The sequence below is a fragment of the Lichenostomus cassidix genome, chromosome 3 (assembly GCF_008360975.1).
Source record: "Lichenostomus cassidix isolate B80296 chromosome 3, HeHo_3.0, whole genome shotgun sequence".
Taxonomy (NCBI): domain Eukaryota; kingdom Metazoa; phylum Chordata; class Aves; order Passeriformes; family Meliphagidae; genus Lichenostomus; species Lichenostomus cassidix.
The window spans coordinates 61,244,881-61,257,610 of record NC_139483.1 but is presented as its reverse complement, the minus strand read 5'-3'; the positions used below and the strand labels follow the sequence as shown (position 1 = coordinate 61,257,610).

General features: G+C 37.4%; 1 protein-coding gene across 2 annotated transcripts in view; it reads left to right on the top strand.

Moving 5' to 3' along the window:
• The window catches only part of NKAIN2 (sodium/potassium transporting ATPase interacting 2), a 526,214-nt gene that overhangs the window by 89,897 nt on the left and 423,587 nt on the right, over positions 1-12,730 (top strand). The gene's annotated exons all lie outside the window — the stretch shown is intronic.

Sequence of the window (12,730 nt, the reverse complement as noted above, 5' to 3'; positions counted from 1 at the left end):
CTAGATTCAAAGTGTAAATAATTACCTTTTTAGATTTCCTCTATCTGTAATTGTCTGTGTCATACCACCTGTATTTGTTACAGTTAAAAAGTGAAAATAATAATAATCATAATAACAATAATCATTCCGTAAACAAAAGCCTTAATAATATATCCCACCCAATCATTATTAAGCTACATTTGCATCCATCTTGTTGCTGTTATCCCTCCGACATGTCCAGAGCAGCCTTGGTGCAGATGTGGTGCCAAGGTTGCTGCTGGAGACCTGAGCCTTGGGAGCTCTTGGTGCTTTGCTTGCCCTCCAGTGGCTTTGGAATGGCTGGGGGTGCCTGAGGGGTTACACTGCTGACTGACATCCCTGATCCTGGGGGTGCTCAACCAGTGGAGAGACAAACCCAAGCGGTTTTGTTAGCAGAGAATCTTCTTTCTGCTTTGTGTTTGGAATTGTAATCTGTCAGATACAGGATATAGTTTAAATGCAAAGAGCTTTCTTCTCTTGCATGCATCCAAGAAAATTCTTTGACAGTGAAGGGGAAAGCTGTTCTTTCAAATAAAGTTACTCTGTTTACAGGGATGCTCAACACATTAGAGACAGAAAATAGCAATTGAAAGAGATATGAACATTGCCTCAATCTTGTGTTTCTAGAAGACTTACTTAATTTTATAACTGACAAAATTTTTTTATATTTTCGCTTCTGTGATTTCTGTAGAATAATGTCAATTACAATTCATTAGCTGTCTTTTAATTTAAAGACATGATGAAATTGCAATTGCGTCTCAACAAATTTCCTTAGTTGAGTCACAAAAGAAATAAACATTTGTTGATTTGCCTTGACATAGTATCCTTTTTCTCTAAATTGTGTTTTGGTAAATTTGATAGCTACAAGTATCTTCTGCCATCCACAATTAAAACTTTCTGTCTACAGTGAGATGGTTACACTCTGATTTCTAGAAAAATGATCAAAATGCCAGTTCAGATTGTGATTATGCAGGAAATTCAGCTGCAGAATAATGCCTTCCATTCATTGCTCTTTGGCACTAGATGCAATATGTCACTGCTACATACACTACTATTGTTATCCTTCACTCACTTTTTTTTTTTTTTTTAAATTCAGTCCTCATAAATTAAACTGTATGGAGATTGTCCTTGCTCTGACCAGCACAGACTGTGGTCTGTTCGTGTGTAAGACACACTCTTAAGGACTTATTTTTTAAAATAAGTATGTTTCAATTTCAAGATATTTTCTGCCCATTCTCTCTCTGCAAGTACAAAACCTCTAAGCTGTACCAAACTTGCTTGTAGCTACTCAGGTTGTTTTTTTGCCTGTAGCAACTAGCATGCTCAAGTATGTGTGGTTATGTGTATGCAGAGATCAGGAGATGAGGTTCTTGGATGAACATTCCCAATGTGCAGTTTGCATACAGCCACCTGTTCAAGCAGGCCAGGAGTGTTTTGGGCAGGTTTCTCTGTGCCAATAATTCCTTGAATGTTTGTAACCAGGATAGGAAGTGACAGCAGACTGTCTGTGTTTACCTGGCAAAGAATTGTTGCACCTTTTTTTAGTCACCAAAAACAAACTACCTGGTTCTCCTGAACCTTGAAATCTTCAGTTACCTGTCAGCTTCTCTGTTACCATGAGGCTGTACAGCAGTAGCTCTTTCAGACTACTTGTTCTAGCAAGGGGAATTAATTTTCATCCAGAGTAAAGGCTGAACTGTTCCTACTGAATACACATACAAAGCAGCACTCAACACTTTTTTATAGTTGTTTTCATCACATCACCTCTCTTTCTGAGTAGTAGGTGATGTTTACCTGTGAAATCAAGTGTTGTCACAAACCCAGCTCCTTCTGTAATCTGGGGAACTAAAATGGAAATTCAATGGATTTGCATGTTTAGTTTTATTTTCCAAGGCTGTTGTATGCTTGATTCATGAATAAAAACTCATTTTCATGCTATACTCTTAAATTAGGTTTTGGAAAGAACAGAAATATAAGTGTGGAAAAATGGTTTATGGTATTGCATCTCTTGAAGCTATTTTGTCTCAGCAGATAGTACTCCCTTTTGTTCCTGTTTTTTCAGATAGTTTGCCTTTTGTTGTGAAAGACATAATGCTAAGACTTTATACAGTGAAGAGTAAAGAGATTGGTATACAGAAAACTAAAAAGCCAACTAGAATTCTTCATAATGGCTCTTTTATCACTCCTATCATCATCTGAGGAATATTTTTCCTTGGAAAAAAGTTTCTTTTTTCAGCTTAGTTAAAGGGAGATGTCTCTTGGAAAGTTTTATTGCCAGCCCAAGCAGCCCTTCTCATTGCTGTATTTGGACCATTGGCAGCATCTGCTTGGCTGCATAAGAGTTGGCATGTCTGTGTGAGCTGTAACTCTATTTTCATTACTGTGCTGAAGTGTTCTTGAACAGTGAGATAATTGGAAGAATACTTCTTGTTTTTAAAGCTCTTGGTACAGGGACCTCCCTCTGCTGGGCAAGTGTATGGAAAAACATGCATTTGCCAATAATAAAAAATGCATAGCAGAGCTCCTAACCCAGTTTACTATCTTCAAGCAAGTAGTTTTCATAAAATGTTGCATACAGCATCCTGGCCTGTATCAAAATCGTGTAGCCATTAGGACTAGAGAAGTGATTGTCCTACAGGACTTGGCACTGGTGAGGCTGCACCTTGAGTATTGTGCCCCATTCTGGGCCCCTCACTACAAGAAAATGCTGGAGTGAGTCCAGAGCAGGGCAGCAAAGCTGGTGAAAAGTCTAGAGAGTAAGTCTCACGAGGAGCGGCTGAGGGAGCTGAGGGTGTTTAGCCTGGAGAAAAGGAAGCTCAGGGGTGACTTTATCACTCTCTATAGCTACCTGACAGGAGGCTGTAGCCAGGTGGGGACCGGGCTCTTTTCCCAGACAAATAGTGACAGGGCAAGAAGAAATGGTCTTGAGGTGTGCCAGGGAAGGTTCAGGTTCAACATCATGAAGAATTGCTTCACTGAAAGAGTTGTCAAGCATTGGAACAGGCTGCCCAGGGAAGTTGTGAAGTCGCCATCCCTGAATGTGTTCAAGAAACAGCTCGACATGGCACTTAGTGCTTTTTTTGGTTGACATGGTGTTATTCAGTCAAAGGTTGGACTCGATGGTCTTGGAGATTTTTTCCAACCTTAATGATTCTATATAAAACCATTTTACTGGAAGCTTTGAGTTTGGCATGTGATTCACTGATATCCATGTATAATTTATGTGATTTTTTTATATGGTATGAATGTCATTCTGTTACATTCATTCTTCTGCTTATGAGTTGACCTCTTTAATGTCAGTAATAGACATATGAATAGAATCATGGTGATCCTAGAGTATGTACATCTTTTCATAGCAATTCAATTCCAGCTGTCAACAGAACCTCAAATCACAATGACAAGAGAATGGTGAAGATAGACTGAGAAGAAGAGTCTGCTTGGAATAGATACCCCAGCTATAAAAATATGCACAGATTTCTAGAATCTGATAACGTTCTGTCAAAGGAGAGCCTTGGAAAGAGGGCATGGATGAGTGTGGAGAAATTGCTTAGAATCAAGTAATGGTTTATGGGGAATGTCAAATTGCACTTAGCTGTCAAAGCTCATAATTTCATCCTGAAGTGGACAGGGCTACTAGAGTTTGCACTTGTGAGGTGATAACAATTGTGCTCTTTCCTTTGAAGAAATGTAGGAAGGCATCACATCCAGTAAAAGTGAGCCTTACAGGATGCATAGGACTGTTATCCTGGTTATAAATAAAACACAGCTTAGAAGAAGGTAATCTGTTATGATTCAAATAATGGGAAAAGTTGTGCTGGAGATGCTCAGGAGGATGGACAGAAGGAGTAAGCTCAGCCTAGTGCCGGAATCTCTCTAGATTGCCAATTTGTTGTGATTTATAATAGTAGGCAAAATGAAGCCTTCTGTGATTATCTTTCATCTCATCTGGGAAGGCTTTAACCTTCCCAGATAGCACCCAGAAACCAAGAAAGGAGATGACAGGTGAATTGCATTAGCATGGATGTCTTCCACTGCTGCTGCTTGGGCATCAAAACTCTTAGAGGATTTTCAGCCAGGGTCTCTGACAGACAATGGATGACAAACCCCTTTCCTGTAGAAACAAGTTATTTCTTCATGATGCCCCGGAGCTACCTTTCATACCTTGCTAGCATTGCCATCCCACATTGCCATCACAAAGCTGCACCTTTGAAGGTAAATGGGCAAGAAGCCCAGTTAAGGTACCAAAAAAAACCAAACAAAAAACCAAACCCAAAAAGCCCCCAAGGAAGACTGTCACTGTAATACCTACTGAGTAGTGTCATTTTGTGGGAGGAAGGTCCTGCTTGTGTTGTATCCAGTAGTCACTGTATAGAATTCAGATGCAAAAAATCAATTTGTTATAAAAAATATTAATTAATGCATATATTTATAGGTGAAGAATTTTCTGAGAAGTAAAATACTTAATATATTTTGAGCAGACCATGAAATTAAGTATAGCATATGGTCAGCCGGGTGGGAAATTCTCTTGACCCTTTATGTAAAACCTAGAGTGTCTGTTATTTCTGTGTCATTTTATATGGCATGGCACCTGACTGCTTTAAAAGTTTGAAATAATTTTATATATTTTTCTGAACAGGTTTCTTTTGATTTTTATAGCTTTGCTCACAGTGTGTGTTCTGAGCACAGTGAAGTAGACAAGTAAGAGAGAATTCTGTTTTCATAAGCGGTTTCCACAAACTGTTATTAAAAAGATGCTTAATAGAATGGCTTTTAATTTTTTTTTCTTTACAGGGAGAAATAGGTTTGATTTATGGTTATATTTACGTCAACATAAAATCTGCATAGTAAGTCGGGTACCTTGTTTGTGTTTTATTGCTGAGGATTGAGAGTTTAGTCAATTTTAAGACTTGAAAGCATTTCAGTTTGTGAGATGTAAATAATGTTAGTGTTTTCACACCTGCTATATTTAAAATGGTTTAGCAACCACACTATCAAAACTACAGATATTTAATATAGAGGATTCACATAACATGAAGGTTTTTTTCAATTCTCTCATAAATTAATCTTTATCTGTCATCTGATTGTGCATCTCCAGGGAAGTCTGTACAGAGTTTTGTTCCCTCAAGAAAGAAAACATGGGGTTTGAGCATTTATTTTGATATATTAAACTAAATTCTCCAGTCATCAGAGTTAGTGCAGGGCTTGGCACCTCATAGGAGTTAATAATATAAACCAAAGGAGTGAGGTGAAGATGAGGGGTCTTATTTTGATCTTTTCTTCTCACATGACAAATGAAACAAGACTTCAAAGAAGTGGAAAACCAGTGCTAAAGTAACTTGAGGCTGGTATGTTCATAGAAATTGATAGCTGCTAGTCTGATCCACTGAGTTATCCAGATTGGAAATCTACATCATGTAGAAATCCCGTTTGAAGTGCATGAAAAAACCTGTAGGCACAAAGTTTGAAAGCCTGAAAGCCAAAACAGCAACCTCTTCCTGATGGTAGTGGAATTTATTAGGGAAATACTACTACATCTACATTTCCCTTACACTTATTTAGAAGGTAGCAGCTTGCTAGTTTGTTTTTATCCTTTTATCTTGTAGGGCAAGATTTGAAGTGCAATTCAATATGCTTAAAAAACCAAAATCAACAAAAATACTTCCTAGAAAATAACAATAGAATTGATGCTGGTATTTGTTGTCCTCTCCAAATGTCAAGATATTCAATAATACACACCCTGAGAAATCAAGAAGTGTAAACTGGGGAAAATAGTGCAATAGACAGTTTCTACAAGGCATTAAAGACAGACCCACAAAAAGGCCTAATTGAGTTGGGAACATAAACCTCCTCTGAACACAGTATCTGCAGCAGCTTTTGAGAGCCATCTAGTATGTGTGAGCTCTAGCAAGCCATTAGCTGAAAGGACAACTGCATGCATTTTTAATGTGCCTCATTTGGATCCGTCACATCCTGACCACTGTTTGTGACTCCTTGAAAATACTTTGTAAAGCTATTATAGTATTTTGTTTAAGAACTTTATTTCTGTTTGGAGAGAAGCCACTGAATAGAATGAGAATATTGTTCAGATCTTTTTAACATGTTTCAGATAATGGATGGAGTCCAAACTGGCAACTTCAAAAAGTATGCAGATAACTCTGTGTGAGTCTTACCTTGAAAATGAAGTTCTTTCATGATGCAGTTTGCAGATGTATATGTGTATGCAGATGTAAACATTATTTTACTTTTGCTGAATGCCTTTGTCATTGACATAATGTTATTCACAGTGGTGGGGCTGAGCATGGGCATAAGTTCAACTCATTTTTTACCACTTCTGTACATCTTTCAAAATGAGAAAACAGCAATGTCTGAATATATTTATAGTAGTGTGACAGAATCTCAATCGTGATGAAGGAAATAGAAATTTATAAAGATTACAGTAGTATCAGGATTTGATTTTTAATTATCAGTACTTACAGCTTGTTCACACAGTACTTTCCCTGTATAGATCAGTAATTGCTTGCTGCCTCAAAAGTCTTAGTTCAATTATATCTAGGAGAGAAGAGTTCCCTAGAGCAGCTGATATGTGATGAGTTCTTTTATAGAAGCTGACCAGTGTTGGCAAGGATTTCACTTATGCTGTCAGGTCTGACTTTTAAAAGGGATCAAAACTCAGTGTGATAATCATGTTAATATTTGGTGTTGAAATGGAGCTGAACATATCTGAGAATCTTGGCCCAGGTTTGAGTTGCAAACTGTCTTGTGAATTGTACAGGTGAAAAAACTTCCAAGTGAGAGGAATGATCTTTGGAAACTAATGAAATGAAACATTCATTAAGAAGCAAAAATATCTCTACTGCCCAATTAAAAGTTTTTACTTAAAAGTAATCTTTTTCCAATTGAAGTTAACCTTAGGAACATAGAAAAAAAAATATTCACAAGTGAAAATATTTTCTATAACTAGCATTTAGTTTAATGATATTCTTACTTTCATACAGGCAAGAGGCATGAAATCCCATCCTGATAAAATGAAAGAGAATCTCTTTAAGGTTTTGTAGGATTCTGCGATTTTTTGCTTTCTGTCTTCATCTAGGTCTTTTTTTAAAAACAGAGGGATGGAAGTGCTTGGTTTTTTTTGTTTGGTTTTGTTTTTTTAAAGCTTTTATTTCCTGGAATGTGTAAGATAAGGAGAAAGACAAAATACCATATTGCTTTTGATCAATTCCAATAACATCTTTCTTTTCCAGGAAATAGCATGCTCTTGAATGTTGAATCAATGAAACCTAAACATGTATGGATACCTGTATATTCACTCAAATGACTCGAGTGGTTGTTCACATACTAAATGAAAAGGGGAACATAAAATATTCCAGGCTGGAAGGTTAAAATATTAATGAATCATGAGTTTCAACATCATGAGAGGTCTAAAAATATCTTTTATATATATTTTATTCAGGTTCTGTTTAACAGGATTTTTGGTAGAAAGTAATTTTCTTTCTAGCCTTTGGTGGTCTCAAAGTAACTGTGGACATACATGTAATTATATACCATCATCACAAAGCAGCATCATACTTAAACCAATAAAGAATATTTGCTTTAATATTTGGAACTCCTGTTCCAAATATGTGAGTAGTTGTGGAAACTTCCACAGTACAAAATGTATTTGGATGTGATGAGTTGGACATGTAGTGTTGAAACTTTTGTTTTTACTTAGGGTTTTGTTTTTGCAAGATGCACAATTGTTATGAGAGAACAGAGGAATAACACCAAGGATATCTGTTGGAAAGGGTTGACAGCCCCTGCAGTTCTATACTGAATATGAATTCACAAACCCACTGCAGATGAGAAGGTGCATTCAGTTGGATTATAAATAGACTGTCATTAGCTTTGAAATGCATCCATTTTATTCTGAGCTTCCAGAAAAGTCCTACAGATACACAGCTCCAGTGAAAGCTCTAATGTTGGTAACAAAGAGAAAATGACAGAAGTTTTATTTGGAGTCTTCTGACAGCTGTGGAAGAAAAAGAAATCCATATGTTGTTGTGGTGCCTTTCCTCCCCCCTACAAACAGTGAAGGAGTAGATTAAAAACCTTTCCATTCTCAGAAAACAGATCCTTGTTCCCAGAGAAATGTGCTCGGTGTGACTGGAAATGTATAAAGTTCTTGAGCCCTTTTCTTCACTCTTTCTTTCTTGTGCTCAGGTGCAGCAATCCCAATGTAATCCAGGAGAAGCCTGGTGCTGTTCTTTCTCGGTGTTTAAGGGAGGTGGGATCGCAAGACCTGTGCTTTTGCTTTTGTTGGTGGAGCACTCAAGCACCTCAGGGTGCTGCTCACCTGAACACGCTGTCACTGCAGCATTTTTGTGATGCCAGCAGTAAAGTCAGTGCTATGTGCTGCCCAGCCTGAATCAGTAACCCCCTTTGTCTTGAAGGGGGTGACTAATATCACTTGGATCAGAGGGTGAACAGAGTCTCTCTTTAGAGTGTCTTTGGAGTTGATATCAAAAGACTATTGAACAGTGTAGCCCTGTCCTAGGTGGAGCAGAAGTGTATAAAATTAACGCATGTTACTTTTTGTGTATTAAATAATAATTCTATGTACCACCTGAGGCAGAAGAACATTTCTTCAGCCTCCTTTCAAGCACATTTTTAGTGACAGAATAGAGTCTGTTCTTCTAATACATTTCTCAAATGTGGGAAGTCTTGAATTCAGATAGTAATTTTTAGCATTTTAGGATGTGGCTGAAACAGTCCCATCACCAGAAATGAGAAATGGTAATGTGTGTGTTTTGCTGCTAAACAAAATCAGAGCACAGCCCTGTTGATTCTCCAAATAATTTGGAGTTGCATCAGGAGACAGATGGCAATGATAAAGCAGCAGAGAGCTGAGTCTTCAGCTTGTGTCATCAGCATGTTGGTCTCCAGTTTTGGACTCTATATAACCATTAGCTATTTTTAGAGGGAGCAAAAGGATGAAATGCAATGCAGTCATTGCCTTTGCATGGAGTGCAGGGGTCTCCAGCATTTGCACAATTTATTTTGTGCGCAGTACAGTGGATTTCCTCAACAGCCATACTTGAGTGCTTGCACACTCTGGGATTTGTCTTTGCACAGTTAAGAGAGAAAATGAACACAATATGCAGTTTGGTATTGCAGATAGTTTGCAATGGAACAGAGACAGGATCAGTTTTCACAAATCTGGTGCCCAGCCAAGGTACTTCAGCTGATGTGGAGGACTTTCAGGTAGTAGGTGACCTGGTGTATTCCTAGGTAGACACTGCCTGATAAACTCTGAATCTTGTGATCTTTCTGTAATACTGATGTAATCACTGAGGCATAAAGTAAAAACAGGCATGTGTTTAATCTGTAAAAAGGAGAGACTAGTGCTCTTTCTTCTAAGAATATACATACTGTTTAACTGATGCCATGAGAGCTATTCACCCCTTGACATGATCGTTTTTATAGCTTCTGTGCTGCTATGGGTTTCCATCATAACATAACTAAGTAAGCTATTTCATTTGCTATAAATTCTTTGGTGTTCATATGTTCCTTTTTATTTGTCCAAAGCAAACTGCAAAATTTGCAGTTCTCTGGGTCATAAAATCTCACATCAGTATATGAATCCAATTATTAGCATTGTTAGAAACAAACTAACATGAAACATTACAAAGCTAATACCAAACAAAATCTAGCAAGAATCATCTATGTTCTTTCACCTCACATTGCATTCTGTGTGATTTTCTTACTCTTCTTCAAGCTTCCAGGCACTGTTTTTTTCACAAGAAGTCAGATCTCCATTCTTTCTGGGTGTTTATCAGTCTCTGTTGTGGTGTCTGTCTCGCTGCCTGTCTTGTTCATGACAGATGCCAGTGCTGGGAATTTTTTAAGACAAGTGCCTTCATTGTAGTTGATGAAATGTCTTGGGACAATATCAGCTCTCTCATATTAGAGCAAGAATATGATCTTCAGTTTTCTTATCTCAAAACACCAAAAACAAAAACATACTGTTACTGCAAAATATTCTACCAGTTTGTACAAAAAGTCATATTAGCTTGAGAGCATGTTTCCTGTGATTATTTCCCCAAATCTACATTTTCCTTTACATACCCATCTTCCATAGTGACTGTTCTAATGCCATTCTGCCACTGCTGAGTGTAGTGCACATTTACATAACAGCCTCCCTTGTTGAGTTTACTTTGGAAATTAGACCAAAAAAAAAAAAGTAAATCAAACACATTTGGTCATTGACATACAGTAAGCATAGACCATAATGATATCACTTTTATGGCCACATTTCAAAGCACAAGTACACTTCATCTCTTTGATCCCTTTGTTCTAATGCTCAAAGTAAATGTTAGCCACTGAATGGGATTCTATAATGCCACGTGTAAAGTTTTTTTTAATCAAGGACCTAAGAATCTTGTTCCATTGAACAAAAATAGTAACAATTCGACAAGGAGGACTGGAGCTTTAAGATTTTTTTTCCCACTGTTGCAGTAATTAATTGCAGTGGGGCATCAAAGAATTTCCATTGTGCAGTTTGCAAAGAACTCAGTTGTCACTCAAAACAAGCACTGAATCCATATATTTATGTTGCAATAGCTAACATGTCATAATGATACATATTTTCTCTGTAAAACCAGAAAATGCTTAGCTTTAGAAAACCTTCTTTCCTTCTCGGAAAAAAATCCTTTATTTTGGTGGCCTTTCTTTGACAGCATGAACAGCAAGATATTTGAAAGGAAGTGGATGTCCAGGGTGGGACTGAGTGTTAAGAAGTCTAGTAGTGAGAATTTTTACTGGGATCTTGGGGCTCATAGAAACTGAATCTTAGACACTTTCTATATTATCCAAACACTGGATGGTGCAAAATCCAGCTGCTCTGACTACTTGGAGTATTTCTGTTCTCAGTGTGTGACTTTTGAAGAATATTTTGTATTTCCTGTAATTTCCTCTCTCCTGCATGTATTTCCTTTTTGCTTGTACAAGTGAAGCAACAGTTCACTTGACTGCACTCCAACACTTTTTTTGGCTTTTTCAAGCGAAAAATCTCTCCTCACATCTGTAGAGAAACTTCAGGGAGGAGTCTGTAGAACAGAGAAAAGCCAAACCGAAACTGTAAGTGTCGAGTAACTTGTTTTAATATGCTACATCAGAAATATAATTTAAATTAAAAGCTGCCTTACAGATGTGTTGCCTCTACTTAGCATCTCTCATGTACTATTTGTCTGTTATGTGTGAATGGATGCATATTTCTTAGGTAGGTACTATACTTACTTTTGTTTTAGTGGTGTTAATTGTAAAAATATCTCTATGTAAAACTGAAAGATATATCTTTGAAGAAGTTTCTGTTCTTTATTTTACACCTCTGCTCACACTTTTCCACCCAGTCCAGCCCCCAGCCAAGCAAATCTAACATACGCAAGGCTCAAGAATGTTTCTCTTAGATTATAGATTCTTTTGTGTCCTGTTTCCCTTCTTTTAAAGATGGAAAACTGAGATATGGAGAAAGGTTAAGCTGTTGGTCAGCAGGGAAGAATACAGAGCAATGCTGCTCTGAATGTTGCATGGTAATGTTGCATGATTTGACAGTGTTGTTACCTATTGGGTAGTCAAGGCACCATCAACAGCCTTTGATAAAAAGGCCTAAATCTGGGTTTTTTTTTCCCCATTCTCTCCATTCATTGACCCAAACATGCCCTCCAGAATACTGTTTACCCTTTCTTTGGCTTAGGAAAAGTGTAACAGCTTCAGCAGGAAGCTGAAGCCCTCCTGAAGTACCTGTTGATAGCAGCTTTTAAGTTTTCATATGCTTATCTACTCCTGAGTGTGCTTATCTTTAATCGTGTGAGTTGCTTAAAGTGACATTTCCTTTCAAGAAGGCTATTTCTGTAATTTGTCAATTTTATACTGTTTATTGTTAATTTTTATCATCTGTCCTCTTATCTTGCCTCATAACCTGTTGTGATTCCTGTCATTACTATGACTAGCCCAGGAAGGTATGCCTTCCCTGAATACTTTTACATGGTTTATGAGTTTGTAAAGACTGAGTGTTTTAACTTCCTTGCTTGCTTTGTATTTTATCTGATAGACTTCATGTATGAAGAAAAAGCTAGGTGATCCAATCTATTCACTGGCTCTTCTTGTGCTCTGGTATCAAAGGATAAATTTGTGCTAGTTGTATTAATGTACAATTAACCTGACTGTACTTCCTCAAAAAACAATTGTGATATTTTTAACCTATATTGCTTGTATATTATAATCATTGAGTTACCTGAAACTATGACAGAAATGCATGATCAAGCCATTAAGGAGGTATTCAGGAATGCTTTTTGTATTTTTAAGTAATAGGAATGTTCTTTGTATTTTTAAGTAGTATGGATGCTTCTGCTAGAAAGAGCCTATCCAGAACTTCCTTACACAGAAATGGCTGGTAGCTAGAAGGAGGATCTGATTTATATTGAGAACCAAATTTTGTGTGGAGTCACTAAAGAAGACTAATGAAAATCCCTTCCCTTTCTCCAACCCCTGCTGTGCTTTCTGGGAAGTTAAGAGCAATAAAACATTTTAAAGCTGTCCTCAGACACCCTCATTTGCCTTGGAAATCTTTTATTGCTAAGTGCCTGCTGGCGGATACTGTAGTTTTGCAGACTGAGTTCACTGTACCATAGTAGGCTGAACAGCACCCTGCATGTATGATAGATCACCTTGATGC